This window comes from Centruroides sculpturatus, unplaced genomic scaffold, assembly GCF_000671375.1.
Source record: "Centruroides sculpturatus isolate CEXI.00-Female unplaced genomic scaffold, Cexi_2.0 scaffold1828, whole genome shotgun sequence".
Classification (NCBI taxonomy): domain Eukaryota; kingdom Metazoa; phylum Arthropoda; class Arachnida; order Scorpiones; family Buthidae; genus Centruroides; species Centruroides sculpturatus.
In genome coordinates, this window is record NW_019385951.1 from 96692 (window position 1) to 117905 (window position 21214).

The 21214-nt window shown below is 33.1% G+C and overlaps 1 long non-coding RNA gene across 1 annotated transcript in view; it reads left to right on the forward strand.

Moving 5' to 3' along the window:
* The window catches only part of LOC111612774, an 88567-nt gene extending 71298 nt beyond the window's left edge, over window positions 1–17269 (forward strand). The window contains exons 2-4 of the long non-coding RNA XR_002754674.1: window positions 16662–16814; window positions 16891–17038; window positions 17117–17269. This is a non-coding gene — a long non-coding RNA (uncharacterized LOC111612774). The remainder of the gene's footprint in view (window positions 1–16661; window positions 16815–16890; window positions 17039–17116) is intronic.
* The last annotated feature ends 3945 nt before the right edge of the window (window positions 17270–21214 follow it).

A 21214-nucleotide genomic window follows, 5' to 3' on the forward strand; every position in this document is an offset into this window, starting at 1 on the left:
GGTAAATAATTACAACACGGCAGTAACAAATCGCAGTAACATACGCACCGTTCGCGACATATCGGGAATAACTAAAACAAGTACTTACAAACTAACTTAAACTAACGGAGGATGGAAAATAACAGGGAGAGTGACAAATAGTGAAATATTATATAGGAAAAAATGAATTACCCGGGATGTAAGGAACTTCGCACAATAATGGTGGTAGGCCACGTGGAACTCGTCGAACGGATGGCTCGTCGTCGTCTTCTAATGGTTATCCTTTATACGTTGTCGATACACTTTTTATCGTGACTAAGGTTAAAATCAAGTTCCTATTACACTAGCAATGATTTTGTAGTTAGCTGCAATCGACGACACGGAGCGCCAACTTCCACGTCCGTCCACTCTGGGGTCTAGTCCAAAGAATGTCCCACACCCTGTAATTAGTGCCTTAGGGTCCTCTTTCTGCCTTTGTTTTCTGCAGTTCCACGAATAGGTCCCTACCACCGTAGGGAAAAGAGTTAGAAAAGGAATTTCTAGAAGCCTGAGACAAAGAACAAAGGGAAATATTCTGAAATTATGATTAAATTTATATATTTAATGGCGTACTGCCATAGGACCACCCGATAGCCACATTTCATATTTCTGAATACTCATGAAGCCCCATTAATGCTAGACCGAGTGATGTCTTGATGTTTTACAATGTTACGATTGTGAATACTCGGGTCAATAAATGAAATATTTGTTACTCCATTATGTTCATCAATGTACCCTGATTAATTTTCCACTCCCCTGAAAAGCTGGAGCAATGTCAGACACACGCAGCCTGTGATCTGTAAATTTACAGTCTTAATTATTATATTATGAATAGCTGATGGTATTCAAATTTGAAGTATTGGATAATTTTTTTGTCTGTTGATACAAAGCATTTTCAATAGATACCATTGACAGTTCACACGTAAGTGAAACGTTTATCATCATATCTGCCAGTAATAGTGTCGAAATATCAACTGTTTAGCATAATTTAAAAAATAATTTTACTAAAATTATTTTAGTATAAATATTTATAACAGATGTGTACAATGTATTTAGTTTTAACATGACTATTGAAAAATCATATTTTATATGAGTATACTGTCTGCAAGGACTTTTTACCGCCGCTTTTATCATGTTCGGCCACATTTCGTTCGCAAAGTATTTGTTTTCGTCTTTTAAAGGAATGAAAATAGGGTATTTATTATAATCGAGGAAACACGATATACTGTATAAAGAAATAATAAAGTATAAATCTATAAACAAACTTATATCTGGTTATGTAATAGTAATCGATAACTGTATATTAGGATTTTTGAGCTTCATAAGTTTCTTGATAATTTTTATACGGACGTGATATTATTAATAAAATCTCATAGAATCATTCAGAAAAGTTCAAAAAGCACATAATATACTGACGCCACAAAGTCTAGGAATAGCTGTAGGATTCTAATCATTTCGACTTATTCGATCTAACCCGATTCGTCTGGTATGTTTCCTTTTCCGGTAGGGAAACAAAAGACATTTAGTTCGTCACGTGGTGACGCACAACAACGAAGCGTCATTAAATCCTAAAATAAAAAAGTTAAGCTTAAACTACGTTTTCGGAAAGAATATGTCATAACGATATGTGTATTTGAAAGCATAAATTTGTTAGCCTGTAAGTGGAAGAAAAGTGAATGTATGTCATTTTACATGTGAAGAAACAGAGTAGGGATTCGTACATAGCATTTAGAAAATTTAATGAAATATTAACTGAATGATTCTAGCCACAATTTTATATAACAATAATAGAAAAGATTAACTGATTTGTTATTCACTGATATATCATATATAAAAATATTCTCCAATACTACTGAAAGAAATTTTACAAGAATACATTGTTATTTTGTAAGATTAAGAATGCTTGTATCCAAGTTCGTGCACATGGGACGGTATATAACGGTCAATCCTCATTTGAGAATATAATAGCTGAATTTTAAAATACATGTAAAAAAATACTTTTAAGTTAATTTTGTACTAAGTCAATACCTCCTCAAACTGTATTGCGTTACTGTATAGACTATATATATATATATATATATATATATATAGTAGACCGCCCNATATATATATACAGTGTAAAATATAATACAGTGATGATAAAGATAAGGAACGTGATGAAAGGTAAATTCTTAAATCTCATCTTTATGGAAGTAACGTTATCTTTCTTAATCTGTAAATATACAGAGGATAAAGCAAACTTTTATTCTAAAATAATTACACTTAAGGGTTGTCCATAAATTACGTCTGTTTATAACTTGAAATTTTTGCTTTCCCTTTCCCCTTTACTCCTAGTTTGTGTAATTATCCTTAACTCCCTCTCCTTTCGGACGTTCAAGAAAACTGAATCCCAAAAAACTTTTATACATTTTCAGAGCCGTACCTAGGCAGGTGCAACAGGTACATTCGCACAGGGCCCACTTGGAAGGGGGGTCCAAACTGCTGTTCACAAGAAATTATAGTTTTAAATCTTAAATTATTTTTCCTTTTTATTGGCGATTACATTTTGCTTTATTTAGACCCTAGCTGTCTGCTCACCAGTATTCTCAACCGTGGCGTAAGTAGCGACTTTTGAAATGTTGTTCATTTATTATTTGATAAATTTAAATTTATGATCATAGTTTTCAAATTTATAGATTTTTCTCTACTTTATAGAGCTCTGTGGCAACGACAAATATTATTACGATCTACAAAACTGTATTTCTAGATTTTTGTAGAGTGTGCAGAGCTAGAAATCTGTGAAGGTAACATTTTGTAAGAGAAATAAATGTGTCCGGGGATTTTTTTTATTGGTAAATTGCTAAATAGAAAACCATGTAACTCTCGAATAATATCTTAGTCTGGAGGTTGTAAAGGCGTGCAGAAATTTTGACATAACTTTAACTTTTTGCTTTATAGTGGTACGCATGTGTTATATACCTCAACGGCGGATTAAGCGGTAAGCGAAGTACGCGGCCGAGTAGGGCCTCGAAGGGGCCCCCGAGGTCTATAAAATGCTACTGAAAGAAGGCTGATTTGTGCTTTTTTTTCGCTCTTTTTTACAATACATGAGTGCTGCTGATTTTGAAAAAACTTAGCTGCAGATCTCGCTAATAAATTTAGCAAAGATGTAAAAAAAGTAAGAATTCACAACTGAAATTGAAAGTTTTAATTTCGAAGTAACGACTTCAATACAAAATATAGAAACTTCATCTCCGGTTAATATTCTACGGGCTCTTCATGGTATTGGTTTAATTGAGTCTTATCCAAATATCAATGTCGCTCTTCGAATATTTCTAACTCTTGCGGTTTGTATTGCTTCGTGCGAGAGAAGTTTTAGCGAGTTAAACTTAAGAAAAAAGTTATTAAGATTAACTATTTGGCAAGAACGATTGTCCAATATTTCTATTATTTCAATAGATTACATTACCATTAAAAATACTAAATATGATCATGTAATTAATGAATTTGCTGAAATGAAAGCTAGAAAAGTTCAGTTAAAATAAATGTTATAAAAAATGTATTGTAATATATTTGTTTTATTATTTTCCCAAACCAAATAAAATAAGGGGCCTAAATGCAAATTTTTGCACAGGGCACAGGAATGGCTAGTTACGGCTCTGTGCATTTTATTAACTCCTCTCCTTTCCATTGTTTCAGTGTTGACGTTATTTACGAACAGCCTCCTATAGAAAAATCCTAACAATCGATAACGTTTATCAGCAATGGCATTACGTTCCAATAGTTTTAATTCGTGAATGCATAAAATGTAATATGAAATAAGGATGCATGCGCCTACAATGAAGGAATGCTAGAAGAAAGCATTCGGTTATTTCACGAGCTTGCGGTCATTTTACGCGTAAGCACACCGTTTCACAGAGGTCCATTTTCGCTGATTAATGATCATAACATTAGCTGTATCTATCTTCTTTTAAACAAAAGAAAATGCATCTGTATACCTTCAGGAGAGGTATTATTACGATTTCCTGTTTGCTTGCATATGTCTGGGAGGGGACGGTACCCTCGGCGGGTGTTTTATGACTCGCGCTACCTTATTTGTGTCGCTTCACCGAACTTCGGAAATAGCCAATCAGCGGGCAAACGGGGTTTTATCGGAAGGAATTTAACAATTAACTAACAGTAAAAAGAGTCTCGTACGTTTAACATGGGGCGGTATTGTTTACGCGTAATCTTATCGGGTATGGGTGTTTGATAAAACGATTATTAAATTAAATTGTTTCGGTCGAACACAAAAGCCAATTACAGCCGAAATCGCCACTAACTTGTCTAGTTTAATAGCAAAGGAAGAAACTATTGCTATCACTGGAGGAAAGTGCAGACGAAGTAACTGAATGTATTCGAAATTTACAGTTCGCATTACACCCGCAGGCTTATGGGCAACACGACAAGACCCGATGATAAACCGATGGGAAACAATGCGTTTTCGAACAATATTAAAATTCTGTATAAGGTAGTAACGTTACATTTGGAAATGTAGAAGAGCGTATAATTATCCTACGACTTTCTGAATATAACCTAAATACCTGTATGAAGTTCATAGAAATAAGTTCAAACATTTTAGCGTAACATTGGAACAGCAGCAAACATGAATTAGATTTTATACATATAGATTATTTACAAGTTCTTTCATCACAAAGAATTCATATAGTACTACATGAAGTCAGTCAACGTACAGTGCATTGTTCGGCAAAATTAAAGCGACAAACAACCCGTGTAAAATCAACATGGTGAAACGTGAGTAGCCGAACAGACGTTATAGCTCGTATTTAAGTCGGTGCGGTTTTATGCAAATAAAGCGCGTTATCGGCTTACCTGTGCAACGAAATGTAATGAGCTATATATAAATAAATAAGTGTATGTGTGCGTAGCCTACTACGTATGAATTATTTGTAACAAATAATTCTCTAAGACTGCTAAGAACGAATTGTACCCACTACTTGAGTAGCTAGCTTATCTGACATCAGAAGGGAATTGGATCAATCAATTTCGATTGAGGCATGCTCATTTCTGCGGTTTTTGTGATGTACAGTACAGTACATTTGTGAGTTTCATGAATTTCGCAATCGAAAAATATTATAAAATTAATCTGTGATGTTTATCATAAAGTAAACTACGGTATTTCTAAAGAATTTCGTATAATTCATTTTAAATTGTATAAAAAATCGATGAAAATTGATTTATCGTTGAAATAGGGAGATTGCATAGAGACAACACTATGAATGATTTACTCAACCCAATGTTAACTTAAGGTTTTATTTTTTAATGTTACATCTTAACCACCGAAGGGCAAGGGAACAAGCGCACAAGTTATTACAATAGTTGTGAGTCACGCCACCCGTTGGACACCTGACTGAAATTGACATACTTTTAGTGAGGGTAGGGTGACAAGAATTCCAATGAACTCGCCTGAAACATTCGCTACATTTCTGGAATATATTTCTGAAATATGAAATATATTTTATAAAATGTTACCATTTAGTCGTTGTCTTTGCCACTTATCGCTAAATGGTTATTTCTGGTCGTATGACAAATTAATTTATGTTTTTTATATAAACAATGAAATGACGATGTTGTAAACTGTGCTTGCGTATACATTACTTGGAAAGAAACGCGTATATTAAATATTTTTGGCGTTCAGATGTTGTAGTGTTGTTGGATATGAAAATTTCACAGTTAAATAGAGAACCGAATTCTGTTACAGACTGAACTGATTAAACAAGAAACTTGTAATAATCACTATAACATATAGGCCTATAGGAGAATTTGGTATTATGGAACCTCATTTACATTATAGTTAATCGTAAACAAGTGTTATAACTACGCTCACATTTTTTTGTGCGGAAAGTACTGGTAACTATTAAAATAAATATTACTAATTGGAATTTTCACTAGCATAAATATAAGAATAATTTTTGAAGGCTTCTGTAGAAATAGTCAAAAGAAGTTTTTTGGAAGCTGGGTGGTAATATGAAACTGCATGTTATGTTTTCAAAAATTTCTTTAATGCATTCAAAGAAAAAAAGAAAAGTAGAAAAAAATTATTTATTTAAAAAATCATATACTCCAATGTATTTTATCGAAAAATTGCTTTAATGGTAATAAATATGACCTACATCAACGTTACATATTCCACTTGCTCTTTTTCCATATTCTCAGGAAGAATTTGCTTTCTAACTAATGTCGGTTTCACAAATTTATTCAGAGGAATGTTTGTTAGCAAAAACAGTTCGCCAAGTAGGTTTGGCACCTCATAAATGTTGTAGATTTCTTTAGCTCCATTTTCTTGTCTCTTACCATACTCACAGCCTCTACCATTTTCTCCTTGCTCCATGTTTGTCTCATCGGGTTTTTCTTTGGCTTGTTCAGTTAGGCTCTGAGCATCTGAAAAATTCAAAAAATCAATTCGAAAAAAATCAGTTTAAAACAACACTTATCTATCCAGAACAGTTTTTTAAATCAAAATAACTTCTGAATTTCACTAGATCTACTTATTTATAGTTGTAGGTATCTATATCTAATATTTTCATTCATCCATAACATACTGTTAGAAAAATTCCATTGTTTGAATTTGTGGGTAATATGGAATCCCAGAGGAGTCGGGTTCCATATTAAAAGCACCAATGCGGGTTCGTATTTCACTATTCGCCATCTTTGGTGTCAACATAATTGAAGTTAACCCAACTTTAAAAACGTGAACATCAGACAGGCTAACATGTAATCATAGGCGTCTAGAACGGGACACTTGCATCAGGGAACCTACAACTACATATTTCTAATTTAGAAGTAATTAAATTTACTTACCATTCTTAAGTCTGAAATTGCGAAAAAAACAAACGTTCCATTGAGCGCAACCGCATAACTGAAGTTGGATGCGTTATCCCCTGCTATGGATGTCTGCGTAGTGCAGTTCAGCCGCAATTTGCTAGAGTTCGCATATATTATCAGTCTGAAATGGGTTACATAATACTACCTTCACCTCTACAGTATTCAAATAGTTTTACTTGAAATGGACCTAATAAAGAATAGAATTGTATTCATGATAGTAAGTAAATTCTTTTTAGGTGGCACTTGTAAACAAGCAGAAATGTAAGATTCATCCATTGTTTATCTGTTGTAATTGTTTCGTCGAATATAACAGTAGTGGCCAACTTTTGTGTACATATGATCTACTATTTATCTTAAAAATCTGTCGCGATCGACTTGATGTCGTAGGCATCGTCTAAGTGGCGAGGGGGAGGTGTGAAATACATACTATGCTTAGATAGGTAAGAAAAGCCACAATTTAACTTAAAGCATGAAGAAAAGGTACTTACATTGTAAACAGAAGAAAAATTGAAACTCAACATTGTCACTTTCGGGGACCACCACTTCACCCTTCCTCTTTCTATTGTGTCCCGACCACTCTCTCTGTCCCTCTTCCCGCCTTTCTTTTAATTGGTTTTACGATCGATTGTCTACATTTCTTATTCCCGTTTTAGAACTGTACGCAAATGAAAAGCACATCGACCGACAATACCGCATCGGAGGGACGACGCGGTAGTCCGATATCACTAAAGTTGGGTTTGCGCGTTACGTTCGGTTACAAGCGTAACACGTTAATTTAAGTTCTGTGAAGATGTAGTTAAGCTAAGGAATTCTACTAAAACATTTCCGAACACTGGAAATCCACGAACGAAAGGTTGATAAACGATGGTTATTTTTTAATTTAATATTTTTGTCGTTCTTAGTCAGTCTAATATGAAATATTGGTTAGTAGTTCGAAAGAACTTCAGCTTAGTTCTTTTTGGATTGACCATACCACAGTACAAAAGTTTCAAATCGAATGATACCTGTAGAAAAATGTTTAACATCACAAAGTAGTCGTATTCAAGTTTAATATCAATGTAATTTGAATGATTTACTCATTATATGTAATAATCTGTAAATGGTAGTAGAAGTGAAGACAAACTTGGGACTCGATCTAAATTGCATAGTTACCCACATGCTATGTTTATTAAGAGAAAGACCTATAAATTAATAAAAGATTCATTGATAGAATTCACACTTTGGCATGTGTAATACGAAAAGAAGGTCATGAATCTGTCGTGAATAGTATAATGACAGTAATTATGAATGTAAAAAGATTATTATCAAAGTAATAATATCAATGTTTGAAGAGATCAAAACTGTAATTGTTGATTTTCTAATCGCATTATTATTTTCAGTTAACTTACAGAATGCATTATAATTATTCTGATAGAGAATTAAGGTTAAAAAGTGATTACACATATCATTTTTAAAATTGTAATAAGATCTGAAATTGAACATTTTTCATTCCTTTATAAAATAGGTAAAATTAAAATAGAAAGATTATCCTCTTTCAGAATTGCATTATAGGCCTGGACCTAATACAGGTTTTTATCTTCGGAGCGAGAGGTACGATGAAATTAAATATAACACATATTTTTATATTGTTGCATGAAATAATTAGTGAAATTATAATGAGTGGATGTCGTAACTGGCAACAAAGCGTTTAAGAAGTGAACCATTGTTTCTCAACCTTTAACGAATCGTCGTCCCCTTCAACGTAGTATCGTCCCCTTCAATAAAACCATTATGTAGTATCGCACTCTTCACTTCAAACTTCCGACACCGAGGGCCAAGACTAACGCCAAATTCGTACTGCATTGAATAGACTAGTGACTAGTATAATGTAATTTGTTTAATTAATTATTGTACAATATAACGAATAAACTATCTAATTATTGTAAACATAACGTTTTACTACATCGCCCAGAAAATTGTTTTTCGCTCCCCCCCTAAATATATTGTTACTAATCCCCCCTAACATGGAAAAATGTCCACATGGGAGTGATATCGCCCCCGTTGAGAAACACTGAACGAAACCCTTCACACCCTACTACCGAGCCCACGTGTTAATGAACTGTTCCAAACGTTTAAGACTTAAACGGTTGTAATTCTTTTAGCTCTAAACTTTAAGTGGAAAAATAATTACAATTAAAAATGTAGCGTGTTTTAACGTAATAAACAGGGATGTGTAACAAAAGTTGAAATTTAGTTAAATATATTTAGTTTGCTATAACTTTAAAATTTATTTTATTTATTCTATATTTATTTTGCTGTAACTGGAAGCTACATGAAGTTACATACAGTATTTACTTTTGTAATAATTTATAATTTGTGAAAAAACAGATATGTAAAGAAAATCAGCAGAAATGTAATTGCGAAAGTACACATTGATATATTTATATTAATCTGCTTATCATATTAATTTTATTATTAAGACAATAATAATAATAATAACAATAACATTTGACGATAAACAGTAGAAATGTAGAAGGCACTGGCTGTGGATAATTTACTCATCATCAACGAAAAAATTAATTAAATTCGAAAGTGTAAAATATATAAATGAAAAAATGTAAAATATTTATAGCCGTAACCGTTAACAGTTAGTCACGTGCCGCGTTTTTGACAGTTGAGACGTCCTCCCCCCCGTGGGAATTAACGTGTCGGCTGATCGGCCCGAATCTGTGAGAATTGTTTCTGTAAAAGTACATCGTCGTCATAATCCAATGAATTGTAATTGCTGGGATACTGTAGTGTTGTTTTCAACACGACTCCTGTAGTGCATTGTTAAGAATGAAAATGTGAACAATGGAAGTGTTAGACGATTTAATGATTGTTATTGACGGTTTGTTCACAGTTGAAATTAACCCTTCGGCACGCGCCTAGTGCCGATTAGGCACTAATGTATTTTTAATTAATTCGTGTAAAAATTCTAATTGTGTGAAAAATCTGAAAAAATTATTACCTGTCTAATTTTTTTTTGAATTTTACGATGCGGAATTTAGTTTTTTCTTAATCATCCTGAATTTAATGAATTGCTACAATAAAAAATGATATAATATGTATTGTAAGGAAAAACGTTCCGTTACCGCCGCGCAAAAATGACGTAATTAAAAAATTTCAATTAAATTTCGGTTTCAGCTTCGGTGTTAAAGCTATTTTTTTAAATAGTATACTTAGATTCAGTTATTTATTATTATAAAGCAATATTTATTTTTTATTCATTGTTATTTGAAATATTAAATTCAAATACAGATATTCAGAGTAATTTAATTACCAATAATTTATTTTTAGCATATAATATAATATTACGTAAGTTTTATCTATCCGTTAGTTGTTAAATGTTACGTTAATTTATTGAAATTATTTTTATACCCGTAATTAGAAAATATTACTTAATAGTAAATCTTCTATTACTACGTAAGTAATATACCTGCATTAGCGTTATTACGTACAAACTAAAATCACAATGAAAAATGTTTAAATTTTAATATTAAATTATTAAAATTGTATTATAAATTTTTTTCCCTTCGTAAACGTTTTTTTTATTATATATACCAATATTAAGCCAGTTAAATATTAGGTAATGGGTTAGGTATTGTTAGTAATTCTGGAATTTGAAAGTCGTTGTCGGAGATAATCCAAACTTCGAATTTATTCAGTAAGAAGTCTTTTGATGCCTGAAAAACATGGCACGTTTTCCCACTTTTTCATACGAAATTATCAGGTTTAATCGTAATATTTTCTGTTTATTTTTTTAATCGAAATCTGCCGTATTCGTCTTTTGGATTCAGACGTGCTTTTTGATTCCGCTGCACGTGTAGATATAGAATTTAAGTAGTTCGGGTACGTCTTTGTTTTCACTGAGTTTATTATACGAATGTGGATCCGAAGGGTCAGGACTGCTACCACTGTGACTTTAAAAACAAAACACTCGCGACAGCGATTTTGTTTTTACGCGCGACCGGCCGCGTTTGTAGGCGGTCGTATTCGGGATGGAGGATGTCCCAGAGAGCGCGTCCGGAGAAAACACTCACGGAATTAACGTAAAGAAATACCCGTTAATGTATGTAAGTTATTTGCACATATATACATAGGATAATAGATAGCTTTTCAGTTATAGCTTGTTTAAAGATTAAAATATTTCATGAAATGTATGTAGCGTATACATTGATAAGCGTTTTAGATAGCATACAAGTACTATCCCAGCAAGTCCCTAGGCGAGAATGAGAGAGAGTTTACGTTGATAAATACGTAGATCGATCGAATTGGCAAGATCGAAGTTTTGATGACCGAAGCGTGTTGACGATGAGGTGTACAGGTTACAATCGATTTGACTCCTTGATGGTTCAGTTCGCTGTTGCATGTTCGTTGTTAATTAAGGGCCTGTACGGTGAACAGTGGGCGGTCGACGTACTGTCGTTGTCGTCATCGCTGTTGTTGTTTTATTTTGTAGGTCGCCCCTTTTTTCTCAATGCTATCTTCGGACATGTTCGGTTTTGCGACCAACAGATGACCGGTTGTGAAAATTCAGGTGACACATATTCCGAAAGGAAGTTAATCCGGAGAAAAATGCAATAAGGCTATATTGTTCAACAATTTTTATCGTGGTGGAAAGAATATGTAACGTTACTCTTTAGGTTATATTTTTCTTAGCGAAAAAGTTTAGACAAATGTTTTATGCTTACAGTTTATTTTATCATTAACTTTGTAATACTACCGAGCAAAGTATTTTCTAATTCATGATAATTATCTCAGGGTATAACATACTTCGCTTACCCTTGATCTGTGGTTACGCTAAATTGCAGTGAAGGTTACTATGAAAACTCGATGTTTTTTATAAGTTCAATCGGCTAATTGTTGTATTGTTAATTAACCCCTTGAAGAAATATTGGTATGTAAATCTGCTTGTAAAGAATTTTTTTCTCTTACGTAAATAATAATTAGGTGCACTATCGTTTTGTATCTAATAATTATTAGAAATATCTATTATGTTTATTTTTTCTTAATTGCATGAAATGATATGTTATAGAACAGTAGACTAATATAAATAACGACTGATAAAAAGTTTAAAGAAAAAATGTTAGGAATCAGTCATTAAAGAATCGTTAAGGTTGGCCGGATCAATTACAAGCCATTCGTTACTTAGATGAATGAAGTGTGAGGTATCGTTGGATCCTTTATAAAGTGTATAACGTGGTGACGTTAACAGTTAGGGCGTAGGTATGAAATCTTCGAAGCTACGACAGTTCGAGCAGGAGGAAGTTCGGAGACCGGTCACCCGGAAATTTATGACCGATATTCCGGAACTGAATGTGATATATTACTGCCCATCTAGTGGCGAGTACTTTACAAAATTTTTGAGGTCATAGGACCATGAATTTTGGAATTTTAGTGACTTCTTTCCCATTAGTAAGCGGTATTCGCAGGGCTCCGTCGGGCCTAATTTTGTTGATATCTATAATTTGAAAACACCATCGTAAACACAAGTCTGTCAGCATTGATGTGTATAAATTAGGTTAACTTCCTCCGAATAGTTATACTTGTAGAACGATTGGAAAGTCTAAAGTGATTCTTCACTGAGAAAATGTTGAAACTTTTGGCGGTCGTCGCCATAGAAACGGCTCGGTTACCATAGTAACCAAACCCTCATTTTCCGCGAGCGGTAATTTCAAGGTCTCCCACTTGAAACTGAAATAATGGAGGAGCTTAGCACTTGAACAGATATCCTCAGACCTGCTAAAAGAATTGATCACCTGACTAATTTTCTCACCAAAAAAGGTATAAATACCCGACACCTTCCCCTCATGGGGGGAATCGCCGAACGTCGAAGTCAGACATCGCGTTATCCATCGCAGCCGTACACTTTCGTCGCCGACCTATACTTGTGTTACTGCTCAGAATCCATAAAGGACGACATTGCGGGAAAATATCCCACTAGTATATGCAAAGAGGTATGAACGCTTATTATTGTAAACTCTCTCTCTCATCCGCGAAGTGTAAGAAGTTTGTAAGATTTTATTTAGTTAGTTAGGTTAATAAACTCTTGTTTTGTTTTTTAAATGGTGTCGTTACTCGACTTTGCCAAAGTCTTATCGTCGACCCCTCCGACTCTCCTCCACAGGCGTAACGAGTAACCGAACGTTATTGCCATCCCTGACAAGAAAGTAGGTCACTGACCTGTGGCCAGAAGGAGAGGACTCCTGTTACCTCCTGGTGGCTCATATATATATAATACAGTATGAGTAACATCAAGATAGAATAACAATCTGAATAGTAAAGCGAGGCGTTATATTTATAAATTAATTTTCTAGTGTGTAAAGTACTTTTTAATAGAAGTTTCTAAATGTTATTACATTTATAGACTTTTGTGATGCATAGAATTTATATAATGTGTATTATATAATGTGAAAGAATTAAGTAAATATATGTCTTTCTATATGTAAGATATTGTACAGGTTTCTAGTGTGTAAAGTACTTTTTAATAGAAGTTTCTAAATGTTATTACATTTATAGACTTTTGTGATGCATAGAATTTATATAATGTGTATTATATAATGTGAAAGAATTAAGTAAATATATGTCTTTCTATATGTAAGATATTGTACAGGTATTCCTGTTTCCAACGAAATAGATAAGTCAACAAATTGTAAATATTTATTATAAAACTTATAAATATAAAATAGTTCCACACGAAGTATTATATTGATCACTAAGTGCTTTTGCCTTTATCACTGTATAGCGGGGGTCGGCAACCTGCGGCTCGCGAGCCACATGTGGCTGTTTGGATGTGAAGCTGCGACTCTTTAGTTCCATACGCAAATATTATTTATTTTATTAAAAGAAAAAATATGAAAAAATCGTTTTGAATCGAATAACGAGGATTAGGCACTGATTCTATCTGTCAGCCACTTGTACTCGCTTGTCACTGCACCAGTCCCCTGTGACACGTATCGTCATTGTCGTCAGTCCGTCGGAAGCTCTCGAATGACGTCGTCGTCGGATGTTTCTATTATCTAATTTGTTGTGAAAAACACTACTTATATATGAATAAATAGACATTTATTCTTATGAATAAATAGATTAGTTTTTTTTTGTATTAAAAAACTTTATTTATGCGAGTACTATTTATTGTTGGCAAGAAAAAATTTTGTGGCTTTTTAAAAACTTGATTTTAGGCTCTTCCGACTGAAAAGGTTGGCGAACCCTGCTGTAGAGTACTTAGTTACTATAGTGTCCAACCTATGTGATATTTAAATAGTTAGCAGTGCTAACAATGTATTCGATTGTTGAGACCCATATTATTTCATATATTGCGTTTGGAGGTTAGAATAGTAATAGATATGCATGAGGCATCTGCAGTATCTTAATTTACAAGTGAATACTGTCTCTTGGGCTTTATTGTTTAGCAAAGGAGATTTCAGTTGAATAATCAAATGAATGTATTGTACAACAACACAAATGGCAATGTAAGTTAATGTATGTTGTATTTTACAGATTTTAATGCATTGTATGGTAGTGTGCAGTGTGAGGTAATTGAAAAAAACTGGAATAGGTATTTAGATATTATTCTTTTAGCAAAGTAAATTATTTACCTACCTAAAATGTAATCTGCTCATGTCTTAAGTAATCATTCACAAGTTATTTGATTCAATCCTAGTGGAAATGTTATAAATTCCTAATGCATGTTTTCATTTAGTACACTGTATTTATAACAGTAGCATGTATGTGAAGAATACAATCAGAAACGCACAGACACAACGCATTATTACTATGAAACAATTTCAAAAGTTTGTAATTGAAATAGGGTGTGTGTATTTAAATATATTTAGTGAAAACTGCTTAGGCGACCACCTGCATTCGAAGGGCATGTGTCAAAACGGGCAAAATTTTCTTGCACGTAATAGTGTTACCCGTATTAAACGACCACCTGTGTAACGCGACCGCGGACATCGATTTTTGGTGTGAACCAACATACAACAAGTGTAATAAGCGACCACTTTCGCGAAAATATCTGGTTTAAACTTGTTCAACAAAGTTTCCCATCCAAATATAATGAATTAGTGTAAACTCTCGTTCGAACCCATCTCGGGCACTTCTCTAACCTTGAAATTACGTGCATGTGTTAATGAATTAGTGTAGCAAGAAAGGAAATTCATTTCAGTTTGTTGAAAATTTTCCGCTAAAGGAAAGAAATGCAAAGTGTTGTTGTTAGAAGATCGTATTAAAGTTATCATAATAGCAATTACAGGTGAAGTTTAACTGTGGAGAACGAAAATTATTTTACCGTATTCGTACAGTATATTCGTTGGGGGTATAAAATATTGTACAAGACTCAATTACTCGGCTGATCTCATCGTTTGATATGATGTATTTCCATTTATTTATTTAGTTAGAAGCTCATATAGCCTACAGTACATGTGCGATAAATAGTTTTTGTGTCAACCTACCTTATTTCCACGATATTTTTAGAAAAAGGAATATTCAAGTAACAGTCACACGGAAAATGTAAAAAAAAAACAATAAAAGCATTAATGCAAAAATCAGTTTTACATGCAATTTACCTTCTTCGATTCCGCAACGACAATCGCGGAAAGTAATGGAACAGTATAATGAGAACAAAGTAATGAAATCGATCGTTTTATAATTAATTATTTTCTTATGTAAAGTCCTTAAGAAAATATTTAAAAAAAAGTATTTTTAAAGTTAAAAAAAGATGAATGTTAGAAATACCAAAACTAATTTAATGTAAAAATACCACGCGCTTGTATATATATGACGTAATACACGTAACAGGAGCGAAGGAGAACAACCGAGTTGAATTAATTAATTCGGAAAAAAAAGTGTGCTTTATAATCGAGAAGATGCGAGTATTGTATTAAGAATTAAAACATTGGTATTAAATTAGTCTTATAAAATGACGACGACTCACGTAATTCGAGTTATCAGGTAAGAATGAAATACAATACTAATATAGCCTTATCGTACAAAAAATCCGCTTGTATTTGCTCACCTCGAGTTTTGCTTAGTAGAAATGGGTAAAAATTGCGCAAAATACATATGGAAATACGGTATTATAGCACTACCTGTCTAAAAGACCAAAATTTGAAGGAACCGTGGTTGGTCGTCATAGACAGGTTTAAATGTATTAGGAATAAAAAGTTTTTTCTCAGTTTAGGTAAATGGTTTATCTGTTTATTTCTAGTAATAATATACAGTTTAAAAAAGAAGTTTTAAAGAAAATTTGCAGAAAGGAATGTGTAGTAAGTTTAAGGAAACATTGATGAGCAAAATACTTTTATTATTCCAACATAGCATATGAAATGTTAAAAGTCTTTAATCCATACATTAAATGTTGTACTTTGTAATAGTAATAAAAAATTTAAGCTGTATTGATATCATTTCTATGATTTGAAAGTTATCTCATATAGTTTCAACAATTGTAAATGACTTAGGCTATATTTCTTGTCAAAGAAATAAAATAATATCATTGAAAATCATTTACCATTTAGAACAGAAATTTTTTCTTAGGGTAGATATACCAATGCCTAATGTGTCGACCTATGTATAGACCTACTTACTGTAAGAAGTTGTTATTATCTGTATGTAATGAATATTATATATATTTAAATATTGTATATGTATATATATTGTTGCTATTATTACCTATAAGTAGTAATTATTAGTTTGAGAATTATTTTGTCTTAATTTAATCATAAAATAATCATATGTGGTAATTTTTGTATTTCTTTTAGTACCATAAGTAATGAAACAAGTATAATGGAAAAAGATATTTACATAGACACGGAGTCAACACAGCTATCACCAGTAAGTTTTTCCCAGCTAACCTACAATGTTGTAGAAAATGTCCCAAATATTGATATTAATGAAGAAATTGAGTCTGACCAGTAAGTTGTAATTAAATAAAAAATCATTATTTTGATGAAAAAGAATAAGATGTTTAATGCATGGGTTTTGTTTCAGACTTTATCAAAGCAATGACTGCAGTACTTATGGTAGAGAAAAAGAAGAGGAAAAAAACCAGATACAGTTAATCAGGAATACTACAATAAAGCTTTATCATCTTTGTCATCAACGTCCAGTGGAATAAATAGTTTTTTGGATAGGAGGTGTAAGTTTATATTTATGAAAGTAGGCGAAATATAGTGCAAAAAATGACAGATTTAAAAGATATTTTTTCTAATTTTAGGTACTGTGTCACTGCCTGACAACATTGATCTGTTTTGTGAATCATAAAAATTAAGATTATAAAAAGTAGGATGCTGGGGATCAATTTAATGCGAAAAAAACATAGAATGATTAATGTTAGACCTTGAAGGTCAGGAGAAATATTTTACATAATGTAGCCTGTAAATAATAAAATAATTTTTAAAAGTTTATAAAAAATGTCTCTTTATTATTACAAATGAAAAAATTAATAGTTTCTACTGTATAATTACAAATACTGTAATAAGAAATACAAAATGAATTGTTGAAAACATTTTCTTATAATACACCTGGATATATCTTGCTATTGTGCCATGGTAGAGAAATTTCATTACACAAGTAAAAAGCTAGTTCATCACGCAAAGATTTAGCATGTATGCCATGCATATTAGATGCAAAAGAACAATGTGAAGAATTAATATTTTCATCTTTGCGCCATAAACCTGATTGAAAGTAAAAATTATCATCATATTCAGAGAAGCCAGGGGATTGTAAATACTTGCATTTTCTGTCAATAAAGAATTGTGTAAAACAAAGGCAGCAGCAAGTATTTGTTGTAATGTTTTCTCATAAAAATTAAGTGGTCTGAAAAAAATTGTAAAGCGCACCGACGGAATTCCAAAAGCATTTTCTACTATTCGAGCTCTACTAAGGGGATAGACACTTTTTGGGGATGAGTGTAAGTTTATCTCCTTGGATAAGGTGTCATTAAATGTTTATAAGAGGAAAAGCGTCATCTGTAACAAAGAAATATGGGAATAGTTTATTAGAATTTAATAATTTATTTACATTTGTAATAGTTAAATATTCTTGTAAAAGTTTTTTTGCAAAAGAAATTGTTAGGAAAATCCCACCATCACATTCACCACCCATGGAACAAAACTCGACTGAAATAAATTTGTATTCATTATCAGTCACAGCTAATAACATTTTGCTGAATGAACGTTTATAATTATAATTTAAGCTTCCATTGTTATTTGGGCATGGAGCTAGTATATGCTTGCCATCAATGCTCCCGCAACAATGTGGTAGCTGACAACGAGATGCAAAGCCTTTAGTAATAGCTTTACATTCGTTTTCATTATCTGGAATTTTCATATAATCATTCTTTAAATTGTTCCAAATAACCTGTAATGAAAATAATAGCAAATTAAAAGTTAATTGGTAATAAAATTTAATAAAAAATGAAATGTAGACTTTCGTAGTTTCTTCGATTATTTCAGCAATTGTAGATCGTCCTATAGTAAACGAGAAACTGAGGCTGCGAAATCTCTTACCCATAGCAAGAAATGTAAAAAATTATGTTATATGATTAAAGTAGACTGAAGACCTAACTAATTTTACAAAGTATGAAAGATTAACAAACCGTAATGTTACAGATAATCTGTCTGTAGCAGATATCGCATATCTCCATCGTGTATTTTTCTTAGTTATATTTATTTCAATTTTTGACTGCAAATAATGGAATAATTGTGGTGACATTCTCAGAAAAGTGTAGATTTACAAATTTAATGTTTAGATATCATGTGAAAAAACGATATTTAAAAAAAGTACAATTTATTTACTGTATACAGTATTGTCGATCGTTAAATTGTAGTTCCGGAATCAAAAAATTATTGAATCCATGTAAATCACGCTGTAGAAATATGTTTATAATTCACCAGCGTCTCATTAGGCGTTTTTTAAGAAAATCATTTCTTACAATCATCAAGGATTGAGTAGAATACAATCAGCAAAAAATAAGAACGTCTGATACCGACGGCGCCATTTTACTAAAGTATATATGACGTAGTTACATTTCCGTTTCCTAATAGGCCGGAATTTTTACGTATGTGTGTTATGGCATAAAAGCGTAAAACAAAAATTGAACTGAAAGCTGATTTATGATTCAGTTGTAAGCCACACAATTTTATGCATATGTGTTCCATGCCTTATGTTGCGCGCAGTAACCAGTAACTTAGATTTTAGGTAGCTGTATTGTTATATGTTGTAGGCCCCACCCCATTTTGTTGTCTGTAATCAGCGACACATTTGTTCGTGCATGAAATCCCGATTAGCTTTTGAATGTATTATGCCAGCTATCCTAGTATTTGTTTGCGTAGTATTTGTTCTCATTATAATTGAGTGTATTTCAAAGATACAATTGCGCGATGTACAGGTGGCATGGGAATTATATCATTTTTACAAGTTTCGTCAGCCCACCAGTTGCCGAGCGGTCTTCGTACTTTGAACAATGAGAGTTTGGTCGTGGGTTTGCATTTTCGTTCGGACGGGCAAGCCAAGAGGATTTAGTGCGGTTTTTTCGATGTCTGTAACGCCTACTTAGGCGTCAGTTGCCCTTACAAAAAAGAATCGCATGTTTCGTACCTAGCGCGATCTGTTGTTTTCATACGGTGTTTTTAACGTGTTTATGATAGCTTAAGTCATGCATTAGTTATTCAGTTAGATTTCAATGGCTTCCGCTCCCTTCGTAATCGCGTGATTCTGTAACACGGGATTTATATTATTGCGTTCTGTGCTTTTATTTTGTAGCTTCTTCCGTGCGTTAACTGTACGTAGCCACCTGTCAGCCCTGCGTTTTCGAAAATAATGTTTAGCGCCTCGAGCTGTATGGGTAGGCTTACTGATTTATTTGAACGTGGCAATGTTTGTGTTTTTTAAATTGTACTGTGTGTAAATGTGCAAACAGCGGTTATGTGAGGGCGCGAAATTTCTCGCGACGGGTATCAGTAAGTAGGTAAACCGTGTTTACCGGAATGAAAGAGATGGCGAACTTATAGTTTTGCGCCCACGCGTGTTTAGCCTGCGCGTCTCGACGTTTCTATGTGTGCTTGGCGGGCGCGAAATAGGGCGCGTACAACTCGTAATTCAGCGCCCCCCTTTCGCACTGTCGCCCTTCATTCATATACCCTAAACGTAATATATGAGACGTCGCCAACCAGCGTAACCATACCAACATACCTTCTTCACGCGTTTTACTTTTCCTACTGTAATATTCATGGCTTAAATTCCCGGCTACAATTTTTATAGAATATATTTATTTTTTCTGTTTCATATTATAGGGTATGTATACATTTCCATTAATTTGACATTAAAATACTGAACGTTTAAAAACTCACGAGTGAAATTATTAAATGTGACGATATTGCACATGCAGCGATCACAAGTTATTGTTAGTGAGACAAATGTACTTGTCGTTGGGCAGACGATATTTATCTCTCTGTAGCCACCTTTATTTTTTTCGCTGAAACTGACCTTATATACTGTATGCTCTACGGCGACCGGTGGTCGACCATTTAGTGTCGTTCCTCGCGTGTACTTCTACATCGGGTTAACGTATGCTTTCAAGTAAGTGAAGTAAGGATAGGTTGACGGATGTAGTAACTCAGACAACGATTGGGAGCGAAGTGCGAATGTAAAAAGGAGCATTATATTCGAGCATATTCCGGAAAATTGAATGAAAGAAATGAATAATGTAAAAAAATAAAGAAGGAAACATTTTTCCGAGAAAACTAAGAAAATCGAAACGAAAATGTTTAAATAAAAAAAAATTATTTTGATTGTAAAAATACATGAAACAAATGAAATATATATGTATTTTGTATTATATTGTAATAAGGAACAAATGTATTAGCTTATTATTCACCTATGTAGAACATAACCCTGTAGGTTACTGAAAAAATGGGTTTTTTTACGCAGGATCGATTTGCGCCTGCTTTTTTAGGAACATAACTGGGGCGTAAACCGAGGGCTTCCTGTATGTATATTTCACACCTTATGGGTTATGTAACCATACATGTAGAACATAAATAGATGATTAATAAAAAGATTATATTATTTCAAGTATATTTTTTGAAAAAACGGATGGAGACTCTTCGGGGTCTCCATCCGTTTCTTCTAACATAACGATCAATTCGAAATTGTCTGCACATATTACCGAAAAACGGCCCTTACTTCTCTCGTAATTCTAAAACCCTGTGAACGACGACTTCTATAAATATCTTTCTGTTAACAAGACCAATTATTAAATAATCCACAAACACGGCAAAGCAGGAAAAAGAAATGTGGCGAATTGCAGAAG